The 12,243-nt window shown below is 36.2% G+C and overlaps 1 protein-coding gene across 1 annotated transcript in view; it reads left to right on the forward strand.

Moving 5' to 3' along the window:
• Positions 1-12,243, forward strand: part of FHIT (fragile histidine triad diadenosine triphosphatase) — a 628,211-nt gene that overhangs the window by 126,134 nt on the left and 489,834 nt on the right. The window contains exon 5 of the mRNA XM_050904654.1: positions 3,756-3,802. The gene's annotated coding sequence lies outside the window, so the exon portion shown is untranslated. The remainder of the gene's footprint in view (positions 1-3,755; positions 3,803-12,243) is intronic.

Genomic DNA, 12,243 nt, shown 5'->3' on the forward strand with positions numbered 1-12,243 from the left:
GGACATGCTTATGTAACAGCTTATAAATATATATGAAGCCTTTCCTAGAGAAGATACAGTCTTTATTCCAGTGGTCTTAGTAACTTGCTGAGATGACAAATTTAGAAAAAAAACCCCATACACCCTGATAAATGAACGTCGTCTCCTCTCTTCAACATTTCGAATGCCAAATCCATCTAAAAACTTTCTGATAGATATATAAAATTTGTACTTTCTGCTTTGATTTTTTTCTGTACTTTTTCTTTGAACCCTCTTAATCCTTGAAGAGACATGGTAATTAATAATTACTAATTTATTGCTTTAGGTTATAATGAAAAACCCACCAAAATAATCAAGTTTCTTGCTGCTCCTTGTTTAAAAGGCTGTCCTGGGCTCTGCCCTGTAAACCTGAGCCTATACCTTTGGGTTTTAAATCCTGTGTTCTTTATTCCAAAGAATCAAAATGGTGGGCCTTGAAGCCATGCCACAGAATAAAAATTCATGAAACTGAGAATCGATGGAGTTTTAATATAATGAGCTGAAATCCTGCCTGTAACCTTTGACAGTTATTTTTAAGTATCTTTCATGCGTCTATCTGCTTTAGTCTTAAATAATGATTCTGAGACATATGCTGAGGAATGACTCTGTGTGATGTCAAGGAAGGTCAAATAACTGAAATATTAGTATAGTTCTAAAACATACCTGAAACATGTTCAAGTACAAAGCTTCTTAATTAGTAGATGGCTAGGCTTTTTGTTAATGTTTGTCTCTGTCAGTGTCTTCAAAGTGTTGGCTTGAAAACTAGTGTTTATACACACACACTATATATATGTGTATATATATATCATATCTAAGTTGGCCTCTAAAGTTGCCTTTATGCTGTCAAATTGCTTAGCTGGAAAAATACGGGTATGCTTTTTTGCAGGATAAAGAGTAGAAGCTTTTTAATGGGATTAATAAGGAAGACAAAATATTTTGGTGTTTCTTTTTATGTGGTGAGGAGGATTTTTTTTTTTAATTAAGATTTCTTTTAACAGCTTGGATTCTGTAATTATAATGGCTTTTGAAAGAGCTGTATTAAATCAGCTAGCCATGAATGGAAAGGGAAAAAATAAGGCAAATTATTCATTCCTGGAATACCAGTGAAAGCAGCCATAGATGTTTCATAGCTCAAGTGAAGTTGGTCTGAATGCTTGTGGCAGTGCATTTTATCCTTCCATGTTCTGTCAGCTGAAGGCTGTACGTTTTGTAACAAAGGCAGGCTTTGCTATCACTTGAAACAGTAAAGAATGTGCACAGTAATCTCTCTAGAGACCTGGCACCCTGTAAAATGATCCCCTTCTATTTGAACGGCTTTATTAGATGTCCCCTTCTAGTTGAGAAAAAGAGAATCAGCATTTATCTTCCTTCCCTTGTTCTTGGCAATGGTGAATACTAAAAGCTATGTGTGACTCGGCATTGGTCCCTAGTGTTGGGCCGTGGAGACTCTTCAGGGCAGGGCATATGGACTATTCTGTGTTCATAGAATATTTAGGACAGGAGGATCCGTTCTTGCTTGATTCTTAGCCACTAATACAGGAAACTGCTTAAGTTACCACAAAGTAAAAGTAGGAGTCAAAACCAAGTAAACAATTGCTCTGTTAATGGTGTCAAAGGTAATGTTGAAGATGGGTTCCTGAAGAAACCTCTTAGTCTCAAGGAGTCTGTCCCAGTGTTTTGACCTTCCTTTGAGGATTGCTACTGGAATGATTTGTTATTGATGCTTCTCTACAGACTTGGTTTCCCAGAATTGTTAGTTATTAAAATTCAGTTATCCATGAATTAGTTTATTCTTATTTTTCCTTGGAGGTACTTCTATTACCTTCTCAATCTCAGGAAGATTTTTTTTTTTAGTGCAGATCCTGGTTTAGACGTGGTGCTCAAACTGCTGAAACTTGTCAACTGAGTATGTTGCTCTGGCAGTGTTCCCAGTAGCTGGTATTAAGGCAGTCCCGAGTGGTCTTTTCAGGGCATTTTTGGTTAGGTCTCCAAACCTAAACTCTGGGTGTCAAGTCTGACATCTGCCAGTTCTAATCCAGGTACTAGTACTAGAGTGAACATCTTAGGATGGTCAATTAGCACTCAAGTGTACCTTTAAGGAGTCCTTATATTTTAAAATACTGTGTCCCTACCAATCAGAATTTGTACTTTCTTCAAGCCTTTCTCTCTCGACTTGTTAACCTTTCATAATACCTAATGCTGTGCACATTGTTGTTAACTTTTTGTTTACGTTTGAGAAAGGTGCTTTGGAAGAATACAAAACAAACGATGAATTTCTCCATTCTTCTGATTCAACAACAGTCTATCCCAAACACTGGAATTACATTTCTGGAACAAAATATTTCCTCTTTATAGATGCTTATATTACTTTTATGAAACCAAAAGGGTTTTATTGGATGACAGTAAATCATATTGATGACAACAAAACAATAGACATACTGATGAGGAAATGACTGTCCCACAAAATGTGCACCTGGATAGAAGGGTTTAGTAGAATCAGTGAACTACTACTTAGAGCACTTTCCAGTGTTGTTAAATGCTGTGTAGACGGACAAAATGCCACGTTAGGTTAATTCTGTTCATGGTGCCTTTGTACTTACGCTTAGAGAAATCTTCATGTCACTAATTTACAGCAACAGTGTGGATTGTTGCATATACTTGTCTCCTAAACATTGGCATATTTCTTACCCCAGGCTCATATTTCCTAATAACTCATTATCAAATCACATTTGGAAAAGGGACTGCTGAATTACTTAGCTAGAATGCAGTCATAGGTTTGGCCTTACTCATGACCTTCACCAAATAATAAGAGGCAGCTGCATACATCTCATGCATGACAGGAATGTTTAATCTCCATTCTCTTATAATACACTAGTGTAATTGAGAGTGAAATGCATAGGGTCATATTGTCCCTTCCTTGCACACTACAAAATCACTCTAATCTTCCTCTGCACTGAGCTATATGGCATGGATTTTTTTCTTATCCTTGGAGCTAAAATACTTGTGTAGCTAAAATAGATCCTAACAAGAAGCTCCTAACAGTGTACAAAAATGAGAAATACCTTTGCTTTTCTGTTCTTTTCAGACAACGCATTGGTTTACTGTATAGTAGTGGGCAGTTAATGTCATTTCATGTAACTCTTTCAGAAGATTGATTAGCTCTAGCTGTGCTATCTGTAAGGATAGAGTTGTGGCTTGTTCTAAAGAGCAGATCTAATTAAAACTCAGAATTCATAATCTTTGGGCTGAGGCTTAAAAGAAAACCTGAATGAAAAGACGTAATGTTGAAGCTTCTCACCAAAGAAACATTAGGTTTGTCAAGGTTTTGCTTTATGGCAAAATTTGTGTTTAGTGGTTATTCTAAAATACATGGTATTGATGGTAATGCTTTCCAATTATGGTACTATTGACTAAATATTTTGGCAACTGGTACTTTAACAGGCAGCTGATAATTGATGCTCTACATGTTAATGATTATTGAAATTTTGTTTTGATGGTTTCATGGCAAAAGTATGTACTGTAAAGCAATGTACACTTCTGTAACTATATGAAAAAAAAAAGTTAAATAGAAATCGAGTCCCCCCAAACTGAACTGTTCTATTCTGAGGAGTTCAGTAAGATTCCCACAGAGAATACACCTCTTCCCACACAGCAAGTGCTTATGGATGAATTTCTCCATTGAATAATTTTGTGACCCTCTCTATTAAAGACCTCTAAGTTGTGTTTTCTTCTTTCAGGTAAAGATTGAGTAGTACATAGAAGAGGCCTCCTGCAACCTCCTAATGTAAGTGTGTATTTCTCATATGAACATCCTGCTCTGTTCACTGAGACATGAGACCCATCAGTGATTTCTTCACATGGTCCTGACAGCAATGAACAAAGAAATGAATAACAAAATCTGTGCGACATGTATCCATTTCAGTACCTACTTAAACAGTGTTTGGAAACACCTTGGTGTGTGGGGGGAAACCACCCCAAAACAGGTAAATCATGTAACAGGAACCTCTGTGAGTCTCTAAATATACATGCTTTGTCTTTGAACTGGAAGCACAATCTTGTGCATCAGAACATGATAGAAAGAAACAGAAAGATTACAATAGACCCAGTAATGCAAAACAGCTTTAGGTACTCAGGACACAGGCTGTATGTAAGGCTCTTTGAATAAGAGATTAGGCTGGAGTGTCCAACCCCCAGTAGACAGAGCTGGGGTGAGGGTTATTTTGTGATCTGTGATTGAGCTTATTCCTCTGTGTCTCTTGAAAAAGGTTTTAATCCAATCATAACAGCAGATTTTATGAAGTCAAGAGGCTTGACGTTGGTAAACAGAGTACCCAGCTGTATACCCTAACCTCTGAAAAGAGATTGACTTTCTGCTGAAATATGTTGTGAGATACGCTCAAATACAAACCTTCTCCTGCTCTCTTCTGCTTTCCTGCCTGTAGCCTTCTGCATCTTCTAATTCTTCACCAAACTTATGTTATTTAATGGGGAGCTGAATTGTGCAGCTGGTGTGCCTGTGAGAATTCTATAATTAAAGTTCAGTCAAGCCAGAGTATCTCCAGACACTGAAGCCTTCAGTCTTTTCCATTCAAATGCATGTGGCAACAATGGGACCCCAAGTGGTCATGCTAGTGAGCTGGTAACTTAATAGCAATTCCCTGAAGAAATTATGTAGTGAAATCAAGACCTTTCAATACTGAACTGTTAGTTTTGCAGGGAGGAAAAACATCATTGGTTTTAAAGCTAAAAGAAAAATCTTATATAAAACTATCTTCACTTCTTAAAAGGAACCACCATGATACTTTGCATTTGGGAAGCAAAGAAGATTCTTGCATCTGGGTTTCATTGGTCTTGTTATAGTGTCCCTCTTTGACAGAATTGTGGATTTGTTTTGGTAAATTGCAGTGGAGTACAATGGAAATGATCCAAGAAAGCATGAGAGATGTGGCTGGCAGTACAATGTATTGAAGTATCAAAGCCTTGGGTATATCATCAATTAATCATCTATGGTTTCAGCTATTGGGGGTGGGGGGAAGTATGCTATGTTCCCACTCTGTAAATAAATTTCTTGGCTAATATAGAACTGACCCAGTTAAAGAGGGGTCTCACTTGATTTGTCATTTCTTGAGTACTTCTCAGGCTCCAAATTCCTAAGAATTGAGGTTGTTGCAAAAAATCACACAAAAAACCCCCCAAAACCAAACAAAACCCACCAAATCAAAAAACCCTTATGTCCTCAAAAACATAAATGACCATTGGAAAGAGGGGAAGTATTCTTTTTTCCTAGGCCTAAACAGAACAGCTAAAACAGAACAGACTGAAATTTAAACAAAGTTTCAGGTTAGATAAGAAATACAGCAAGGCTAGTTAAGCATGCAAATGGATCAGAAACTCAATCTTCCCATTAGGAATATGAATAGGTTAGGACAAAACTTCTGTCGGGCTACCTTGCAACTCTTAGGTTCTTTGATCATCTTTGGTGAGTAAAACGGCTAATACAGAAATGACCTGGGTTTATCCTGCCGTAGGGTGAAAATATGAACTAGATAATATCCACAGATACTTGCTTGCCCTTTGACTCAGGGTGGCATAAAATGAACATGCTGCAGGAGAGTGGGACATTGAACTTATCCCTCTTCCATTTGTATTTTTATGAAGACAAAGAATTATCATCAGTCAGTTTAAGAATAAACCCATTATTAAATGTGTAATGTGAAAGGAAAATGGTTCATTTGAAAAGCAATGGATACATTTTGATTAATTGTTAAGCATTATGTAAAAAATTGTTTTGAAATTGCTACTTGTGCAGTAGTTTAGCTGTGGAATGAGCAACTCAAGCAATTGATGGATTGGCAGACACATACCTAGTAAATGAGTTCTGAATTATTCATTCTGATAACCAGCAGCTATCGCATATGTTGATATTCATCCCTTTTCCCTTGTATAAAGCTGTGAATGGTCATTATCAACTCTTCTTGGAAGTAACTATTGCTTTTTGGTGATGGGGAGAAGTTGCTTTTTAATTTTGTCCTTTATTCAAGGAATTTCTACTTCCTTAACTGTGACTGAGAATTTTTTCTTTTTTAAACAGGTCACTTGCAAAAGGGAAACAAAATTTAAAGTTGTAGCCTTTTCCTTTTCCATAAATCTTTTTTTCTTCTGGTTTTCCCCCCATAAGCTATGCTTTACTCTAGAGAAATGAGGTCTTGTCCAGCGGAGGGATACTCAAAGCTGACCAAATAGCAGGAGACATTTTCATTTTAGTGACAGAGAGGAAGAAATAGATGTGTCTTGCCTGATCCCAGCTTTACAATTACAGTGAGAAAGAGGCAGACACTAGAGACTGAGTCTGTTAGAGCCAGCTTGCTCCCCAAAGGAGGTAAAAAGAGATAGTTGAATGCTGAGAATAATGTGGTGTTTTCCTCCCCTCCAATGTGGTTTGGTTTTGTTTGGTTTTGGTTTTGGGGTTTTTTTTGCTCCCCTCCCTCCCCCCCCCTTTCCCCTTCCTGTAGAAAGGGGCTGGAAGGCAATACAAGTACTACTTGCGGATGTTTTCACTAGCTGCAACAAGGCAATGCTGATAACTGTTAGTTCTATACTTTTATTGGAAATGTGCAAGGGTCAGGTGCCTCTCTGTAAGATGAGCAGCAGCAGATTGTCAGGGAGCATTGATATTGTCTTGCCTAAAATATATAGCAAATTCCAGATATCCAAGTGTATTGGTTTTAGTCTCTTTCGAATGTGTGGATATAATTTGTTCAAATGCAGTGGCCTAAATTTATTAATCTATTGAAATGATTCTATTCAACTGTCTTCATCTTCAAAGTACTCTTGACAGATAAGAAATGTCCTATTCCTTATCTTATAATCAGATCACCTCTAGGATACATCTGGAATAGTTGTGTAATATAATAATTTTTTTCCATTTAAATGGAAAATTAATTTTAAAAATTTTACTAAATTTATATTTTTTTAAAGTCTGAAAATAGTGGTTGTATCATTTTGGATCTTTGCAGGATAGCGTGCATAGTGTACTGCTTTTGAGACATAAAAGTTATAAATGAACATTAGAGATTTTAATACATGATGTATTTGACATCAGTTTAGTGAATCCGGTAAGAGATGCTTGTGACTATGTCTGCTTGCTGAGAATAAACCAGCTGGTATTTATTTGGGAAGTATTCAGAAAACACCTTCTTGTTAATGATCCATTGCATGATCTGGCATCTGGTAAACTAATATATTGTCATCTTTATGGTGAAAGTCACCACAAATCATTAAAGATTTTAAGAACCGTTCAACTTCTTTATGCTTTCTCAAGTACACTAATTATGGTAAAAATTGTTCTTATTAGCAACATTATTGAATGATGGTAACCCAAGACCAATCTCATAGTAGAATCTGTTAGCACAGACAATAACAAGTATTAATTCCAGAAGTAGTTTCCCTCTTAAGCAAGCAGGTGGCTGTGGTTAGTAGAGTTTGTTTTCTGTATTGCATATGGTAGGATACAGTGGAGATAATTTTTAATGGAATCCTGTAATTTAAACTATTGATCCCTTCACTGAAGAACTGAGCATCTGGAACCATCTTGACTTGATTATATTTGTTTCAGTGAGACTTCTTATGGTGAGAGTTATTTTTTTATTTTTGAAACTGTATATGTGTGCCCTTGAATGTGTAACAAAGATGATGTCAAGCTCCTTTTGAACCTTCCTGAGGATACAATTCCAAACGTAGCTTGGACTTCCTCAAAGGCTTGCCTGCCTTATGATAGTTTCCCTTGCCTCTATTCTGCAGTTGGTCAGAACTTAAAAAGTAGTATTCAACTTTTCTAGATATTTCATAGAATTGGTAAAAATAATATTTTCTTCTGACTTTTAAAGATGTAGGATTCGGGGTGATGTCCAGATGACACAAGACAAAAATTTTAAGTTTTTTAATATGCAACTTCAGTATATTTGTGATGGGTAGCCACTTAAGATTATATGTTTGGTTCAAAACACCCAAATTATTCAATCAAACCTCGTTGAAGTGGAAGAACTATAAAAGAGAAATGAAGGCCCTGAAACAGATGGGACAAGATTTATTCCTTCACTGAAATAAGCAAGTTCAGGCAATAACATTTGGAGATGGAATCTCTAAGACCCATTTCAACTGTCAGGATCTTCTTGTTAGATCCTTCAGTTTAGTTTGGTGTCAATTTTCTCTTTTAGTGGACTTAGGAGGCAGTAGATAGGGATGAAATGCTGGTGATTTAAAGACAGATGGATGCAAAGCCTGTTTTTGAAAAGGCCAGACATCTCTCTCTCCCTCTTTCTCTGTTTGCACAATAACTGTCTTTCAAACGCTTGTCACCTTTTAAAGTTTATATCACTTGTTGCAAAGGTTGTCATAGTGGTTTATTTTCCATCGTAACTATTCTCTGTGTAAAGCATTTCTTCCAACATTCTCTTTGAAGACGACCTTTCCTTAGCTTAAGTTCACGCCCTTTGTTGTTACATTTGACACAAGCTCCTATAGCCTTACAAACTATACCTCCTGTTCTTTTACAAAATTCTTGTGTAACTTGGCAAGATCTGTTAATTTCTTTTTCCAAAGGCTAGACGTCATTCCTCTAAGGTTTTTTTTATTATTAGTATCCCAGATCTTCCAGTACCTGCACGATTGAGTGATATCTTTATATCTTTACTTTTGCATACTTCTCATAAAGCAGTGATTGGAAATGTGAGCATTGTTCTACGTGTGCTCTGAGTCTCATATATATGCAATAGATAATGTTCCTCTGACTTACGACATGTTCATACATGAAACCATTCAAAATGTATAAATAAGTAGTATTTGTTGCATTTGAATCCATGGGACTATAGGATTAAATTTTCAGTATTTTTTTTTAATGGTAGCTTTTACTCAAAAGATGTTTCTGTATAATTGGCAACTAAAGAAATGACCCCATTTATGGGCATAATCTGTACTGGAAGTTGTCAGTTACATACCAAAAGCAATCTAGTATTTTTATCAACTGAATTGCTGTACAAGTTCATTTACCTGCTTTAAAAGTATCCGCACAGAATGGTAATTTGTCAAGGTAAATCTGTGTGAATTCTCTTTGCAGTAATTGGTTTAAGCTATTTTTGGTTCTGTAGGAATGAATTTACCATAGGAAGAGAACAAAAAAATCTTCAAATTCTTTGTTAGAACTGTTGCTAAACACCTTTTTAACTATCTTAAATTATCTTTTATATTTGAGGGCCCAGTTAGCTCTTGTGGTAAGGACTCTCTCCTATAATAATAGTCATAGGAACTAGACATATAGTGTCTCTTGTTCTTTTATGGTTAATACTTTCTGCAATATCAGAATTGTTTGTCAAATTACTGGGAAGTACTTCTCTATTTTGAGTCTCTCGGATATCTTTTAATAAAAATATTTTTCTCCTTATTTTTTCCAAAGCTAAGCTGCCTGGAGTCTTGAGACGGTTGTGTTCTGTAGTACAAGCTAAAACTGATCTGATTCCGATAAAGTATATACTTTATGTAGGATGTAAGTCATCTGACACTCACTGGTTACTTGAACACTTAACTAATTGTCTTAATAGTACTGTTACCACTTACCCACAGTTTGTTAGTTGTAGTGTATCTTCTATGCTTTATTACTCCTTTTATGTGCCTCAGAATTCTATTTGTATCTATACAACTTCATTGTTTGTCTTCTGAAATCAACTCAAACTATAAAATTTTCTTGGTTTTGATTGTGCCTTGCTACAGGGCTCATTGCAAGCATCTGTTGATTTCTTTTGCCTTCCTGTAAGGGAAGGGACCAATTTAATAATTACCACATAAAATTCAGTTTTGCACTACACAGTAGGATAGAAAACAGGCTTTCTAAGGAAACTATCCTAAAAGTTGATTAGATAATCATATTTTCTTTAAATTCTGTAATTTTAAAAATTAACTGTATAGAAGGATTATGAACTTCATTATAAATGGTTTTGAAGCTTCTCATAAAACAGTATTGTTAATGTCTGTGACACATGCTGATTTTGTCTTTATTAAATGCTGTAGGATTGTGGTGGGTTGGATGCCAGGTGCCCACCAAAGCCGCTCTATCACTCCCCCTCCTCTACTGGACAGAGGAGAGAAAATATAATGAAAGACTCATGGGTCAAGATAAGGACAGGGAGAGATCACTCACCAATTACCGTCATAAGCAAAACAGACTTGACTCAGGGAAATTAGTTTAATTTATTACCGCCATCGCTGATGGGCTTGGCCTTGGCCAGCAGTGGGTCCGTCTTGGAGCCGGCTGGCATTGGCTCTATCGGACGGAAGGGGATAGGGGAAGCTTCTGGCAGCTTCTCACAGAAGCCACCTCTGTAGCCCTTCCCACTACCAAAACCTTGCCATGCAAACCCAATACAAGGATGTTATCAGAAGGATTATTCTTGTGGTGCAACATAAGTTATAATTCTTTGGTGTTTTTTAGCAAGCAATCCTTCTGTTTTAAAATATTATTTCTTCTTTTTGGTTATAGAGAAGTACTTTGGCTATTTCTCATGTCCCGTCAATAGCCAGTCCTGTGCATCAGCATTGCTTGCTATCTTACTGTCACTTCTTTTTTGAGATTTTTTTTTTATTTTTTATTATTTAATACTGGTAATAATCCTTCCCTGTTTTTATCCCAAACCCAGTTGTGAAAAACATAAATCCACTGAATGTGATCCATCTCAGTGTTGACAAAACATCAAGTCTATGGCATGAATACTGAGAATGCAGAAGTACCATTAGTAAAACAGCTTCAGCATTGAACCACATTGTTAGTTTGTATTTATATGGTGCTGTATTTTACTTAGATGGTTTGAGCAAGCACTGTCTGTCTAACGTTGGCCTTGAAGGTATTTTATTTCAGTGTCCATTGTTTGACTATATCTTTGTATTTGAGTTCTGTGCCATCCATGAACAGGAAGTTGAACATACTATTTGATTACACAGATATATCCAAAAGGGAGGTAGTCATGTGTTTTACTTTTTTTTTAATGCAACACTGGATCCCATATCACTGTCATTTCCTAATTCTGCAAAGTAAGGGGTCATCACCAAGGTGTACTGTGGTGAAATGAGCAGCAGCAAGTAGGAGTTAGTAATGACTTCTTTATGGAAAGAGGCAATAATATAAACAAATGTCTAAGGAAAGAATGTCTGTGTTAAATAATACAGTAGATTTAAGGGTTCTTTCTGAAGATGAGGAAGAAAAATCTTGACTCCAAAGGATTATTTACACATACACACATATGCACACACACAAAACAGAAGGTTAATTCTTAGATCTTGCCTTTGTCTGCAACATACATTTGAGCTGTTAGGCGCAATAAAATCCAGTGCGGGTTCTGCTGTATAGGGATGAATGAGACATTCTTGTCATAAGGGTCTAAAGAGGGAGAAATCAAGCCATACTGGAACCTTGAGTGGTATGAGGGAGAAAACAAAAAGTCATATGGAAAGTCTTCCCTAAGATTCTGTCGTTTGTTTTCCAGTATATAATAATTTTCACTGACTCTGACTAAAGCTTCTTAGTTTTGCCTTATGAAAACAAAAATTCTTTCAAACTATGTTAATATTAAGAAAATTTCACTTTCTGTGTCTTAGACCATACTTAACTCAAATCTGATATCCCTAGTGTGGATCATTTTTCTGCATTTGCTCACAAATAGCTGGCAGTACCTTTCTGAGCAGTACAGGCTGTGAATACAAAATATTAATAAACCAGAAACATGTAGTTCCAACACAAGCAGTTTTTAAAAATTGCATTATGTATACTTAATGCCTAACTGACCTTTTTTGCTGTTTCTTAAATCTCTTAAAAATTCATCTAATTTCAAAGCCAGAGTATTAGCCCATTTATATGTAAATTGCCTTTAATTCATGCATTGATTTGAAAGACTAATCCGAAAGCTCCTTTACCACAGGTGACCTTTTTGACACTGTACTTCTGGGAAGACTGTAAAGTGGTTTCTTGTGACCTCACATCCACCTGTAGCATAACATATGCCTACTTCAGTCTGTATAAATCAGTCATAAGAGTGGTTTTCAACCAGCATTGAATTATTAACACTATAACTGTCTTGGTTACAGTTAAAAAAGGTCCTATTTAAACCAGTGATTACTTTCTGTTGGCATTCTTGCTTATTTTAGATGTTAAACACAATTAAGGTGTTCACTGATTATGCC

Source organism: Gymnogyps californianus, chromosome 13, assembly GCF_018139145.2.
Source record: "Gymnogyps californianus isolate 813 chromosome 13, ASM1813914v2, whole genome shotgun sequence".
Classification (NCBI taxonomy): Eukaryota; Metazoa; Chordata; class Aves; order Accipitriformes; family Cathartidae; genus Gymnogyps; species Gymnogyps californianus.